The 4,602-nt window shown below is 36.2% G+C and overlaps 1 non-coding gene across 1 annotated transcript; it reads right to left on the bottom strand.

Annotated features, from left to right (window-relative positions):
• Positions 1-1,260: 1,260 nt before the first annotated feature.
• Positions 1,261-4,397, bottom strand: LOC111985456 (uncharacterized). The gene is made up of 3 exons (XR_010625658.1): positions 4,216-4,397; positions 3,994-4,127; positions 1,261-1,550 (listed from the first exon to the last, which is right to left on the bottom strand). It is a non-coding gene; the product is annotated as an uncharacterized LOC111985456 (transcript).
• Between the last annotated feature and the right edge of the window lie 205 nt (positions 4,398-4,602).

Below are 4,602 nucleotides of genomic sequence, written 5' to 3'. Positions count from 1 at the left end.
TATACAATACAATTTACAATACACCCAGCATTCCAAAATTCTATTTCTTATCCCATTTTATTTAAATATTCTTTTTTATTCTTTTTTTTTTTTTTTTATTTCCCTTTTTCCATTTCTCTTCCTCTCTTTCTCCCTCATTACCGGTTTCAACCCAGCCACACACACACACACACACACACACACACACACACACAGCCAAACCCATCACCACATACACACACACACACGGCAACCCCACCTCCACGGCTCCACCATCATCAATCACCACACCACCACCAAACCAACCAATCCGCACCGATCAATCACCACGCCACCACCTACCCACTTATTCTTCAGAAATTGGAGAACTATATTTCAGTGAACTGATGTTTTGGGTTATCATCAGCAGCAATGACAGTCACTTTTTATTGTATGGCTTGGCATGTTGATGTGGTCAAGAGTTGTGGCACATCCAAGTTATAGGAACTGTCAGTTAACAAAGATCCTGAAGTCTGAACTTTGGGATGTCAAAAAAAAAGGGTGGCACCAATATGAATTTGGGATGGATTGCATGATCCCACTGTACTTCTTGCCCCCAAAATGTTTGGACAGAGTATAGAAACTTTTTTCCGTTTAAAAAAAATTCCAACCATGTATTTATTCGGCATGAATTTTACTAGCAATTGAGAGTCATTAGTCTTGCATATATTCTCAACGAAAAATGACGACCCCGATATGTTATGGTTTCTTTCAGCCGGCCTGGTTTATATAAAGAAAAAGGGAAAGAAAAGTGGACACAAATTTCCCAATAATTGTACCTCAGGAATTCGATAATGTCACAAGTGTTATATTATTTATTCACATATAAGTGGCTTTAGATATGTTCAATTCATCACAGGAAAGAAGATATATAATGGTTGATGCTCAATCATCTTGTATCCCTTTGTTTGGATTCCAGTATATTGTTATCGAAGAAACCATTTGCAATTTTTATCCAGCAAATTCTTAATGGCAAAAGTTCATAGGAATATTTATTCATAACTTTCATTACAAATTTTCAGCCCACGCAATACTCAGAGATATCTCTAATTTGGAATGTATTTAAAATAAAATGATAATGGAATTGCAAAGTATTAGCAGTGTTTGGAAAGTAGAAGTTTGCCAGCAGATTAGCTGATAAAACTATAAACTAATGTTCAACCAATGTTCTTTAGCATTCGTTAACTTTTCATTTATAAATTTTACAACATAAAACTTACAAACTCATTATCACCAGTTACAAAGAAGTAATTTGGATATTTATTTATTATGTTGTGAGAGTGAAACAATGACTCATTGTCATGATAATTTCTAAGTCTTAAAATTGGCAAATAACTTGGCATTTTTATACTATACAAGAATGTCAGTTAGTCTGGTCTCACTTCCTATGGAAGGTCACCATAAAAAGAAATGCAATCACACGACTAATGATTCCTATAAGGATGAGGATAAATATACATAGGTTCCAATCGCGAAGGTCATAGCCATTCTTAAGGAAGCCACACCGGGTAATCAGCCACGCTCCATTGTACCTGCAGTGCGAATCCAATAAGTAGCACCAAGGAGACTGTTAGAGCATCCACATCCCAATCCTATATCTCATCCTATTTTACCATCTCAAAAATTTACTTTTTCAATTATATCATACTATTTACAATACACCCAGCATTCTAAAATTCTATTTCTTATCCCATTTTATTTAAATATTCTATTTTATTCTTTTTTTTTTTTTTTTTCCCTTTTTCTATTTCTCTTCCTCTCTTTCTCCCTCATTATCGGTTTCAACCCAGCCACACACACACACACACACACACACACACACACAGCCAAACCCATCACCACATACACACACACACACGGCAACCCCACCTCCACGGCTCCACCATCATCAATCACCACACCACCACCACCAAACCAACCAATCCGCACCGATCAATCACCACGCCACCATCGCACCGATCAACCACCACACCACCACACTCGATCAACCACCACGCTGAACCCAAACCCACACCGCCACACTCGATCAACCAATCCGCACCGATCAACCACCATGCCACCACCGCACCGATCAACCAATTTGCACCGATCAACCACCACGCCGAACCCAAACCCACACCACCACACTCGATCAACCAATCCGCACCGATCAACCACCACGCCACCACCGCACCGATCAACCAATCTGCACTGATCAACCACCACACCACCACCACACTCGATCAACCACCACGCCGAACCAAACCCACACCACCACGCCGAACCCAAACCCACACCGCCACACTCGATCAACCACCACACTCGATCGCATCCGTCAGCCAATCGATCTGCACCGAGAAAGAGAGAAGGAAGAGAGCAGACAAAGCACAAAAGCTATGGGTTTTGGGTCTGAAGAGAGAAGGGTGAGAGAAGAGTAAACGAGAGAGAGAGAGAGTGATATCATTATTTAATAAAAATAGGAGGGAGCTCCGATCTAGAAGCCTCGCCACCACGCCGATCTGGCTTGGTGATTCGGCGTGGGCTCCGATCTGGCACAGACAAAAGAGAGAAGATTGACAATGGCGAGAGAGAGAGGGGATGAGAAAGAGAGAAGGAAGAGAGAGAAAAGAAAGAGATAAAATGAGAGAGGAGAGAGAAATTACCCGGTAAAAAAGCATTAACAAATTATTATTTTTTATACAATTTTGCTACAGTACCATCTTACATTTGAGATGGTACTGTAGCAAAATCTCAAATTTATTTTGGCATATGGGATATGGCCTTCCCATTGCTGATGAGTTTTGGGGCTTAAATGCCAAATGTTCTTAACATATGGCATTTACAAGCCCAAATGCTGATGCTCTTAAATCTTTAGGAGAAAAAAGAAGGTACAAATCCTAAATTATCCTAATAATGGTTATTCCAACTTCCAAGTATCTTGATGAAGAAGGCCTTTTTCACAAACATGATTCAAAAATATTTGAATCGTATTACGATTTAAAAGTAATAGTATAATGGTAATGACATCTTTACTTAATAATAAAAATATTAAAAAGAAAAAGAAATTTTCAATTGTATTTCAGGCTTGATCTAGAAATTCATGATCCACTTGAGATATGTTTGCATTAGAGTCAAGCTATTTAATATAGGTTTGCTGGAAACTTTGACTGTAATTACTTGCAAACCCATTTATAATTTATAATTTATTTTTTAAATTTTATTGTAAATAATTTGTTCTCCTTAAAAATTAAACAATTTTTAAAAGTAATTATCATCTCTATTTTTATAAATATATAATTTTATTATTATTTTTTGTGTGTGTTTTTAATTGATATTATTCTTTTTTGAAGTGGTCCATATTCTTCTAATTATTGTTATTATGCATTATATTTTACTAATTTCTTTTTGCACAACTAAAATTTTTAAGTTTCAAATTTCACATTCTCTTAATATCATCTCTATTTTTATAAATATATAATTTTATTATTATTTTTTGTGTGTGTTTTTAATTGATATTATTCTTTTTTGAAGTGGTCCATATTCTTCTAATTATTGTTATTATGCATTATATTTTACTAATTTCTTTTTGCACAACTAAAATTTTTAAGTTTCAAATTTCACATTCTCTTAAGGAGATTATCATTATAATCAAAATTTATCACATAATTACAATTGATATTATTCAAATAATTGATAGACACATTCAAACCGAGAGAGAGAGAGCATAATGGTCCAAACTAGACTAAAATGGACTGAATTGGATTGAATGGACCGAAGTAGACAAAGTGAACTGAAATGTTATGTTAATATGACTCAACAAGAGTGAAATAACAATAAATATCATGCTTCAGCTTTTAAATATATATAGATTGATATGGGATATACCTTTGGTTAGACTCTTCCATAAGCATGTTCCATGCAGAATGGGTGCAACACATATACAGTGTAGTGTACACATTTGTAAGTTTATTTACGAGAAGTGTGATTCTGTCTTACCTTTCAGCATTTGCAATGATGAATGCTTCCAAAGCCCAGTTAGGGTAGCAAAACTTCGCTAAAATCTTCATGAATTCACTATCTTTTGGCTGAGTCCCCACGAGAGTCAAAACAACTGGAAGAAGAACCGAACACTGCAAGAGACAGTGCCTTGTAGGTGAAATTAAAATTATATAACAATTGGAAAGCTGATATTTTCTTGTGTGTGTTTATTTTACTCACCAGGTGGGCTATGCCTGATTCGAAAATGATGGCAAATGCATAGGCTGTACCAGTTACACAGTACACAAGGCAGAACAAGACCAAGTAATTATCTGCAAAGCTAGATCTTGGATTCGTGAAGAAGTAGAACATAGAGAGATATACTGCAGGTTTGATTACTGTATTAAAATGGTCAACTGTATCCTTAGAGAGAAAATAAGCTTGGCTGCTCATGCCAGAGCCACTTTCTCTCCAGTAGTGTAATTTATCCAGAGAGAATGTTCTCAAAGCCGCAACCTTGCATAGAAGAGCTGAAATCAGCAATAGAGATCACAGTAAGTAACCTTCGTGCATATGGATTCCATGTAGTACTATATAATTTATTTGACTAGGCAATCAGACTCATTC

This window comes from Quercus suber, unplaced genomic scaffold (assembly GCF_002906115.3).
Source record: "Quercus suber isolate HL8 unplaced genomic scaffold, Cork oak 2.0 scaffold_608, whole genome shotgun sequence".
NCBI classification, from domain to species: domain Eukaryota; kingdom Viridiplantae; phylum Streptophyta; class Magnoliopsida; order Fagales; family Fagaceae; genus Quercus; species Quercus suber.
Note: the sequence above shows the minus strand (reverse complement) of the source record. Positions and strands in the feature narration are given on the sequence as shown.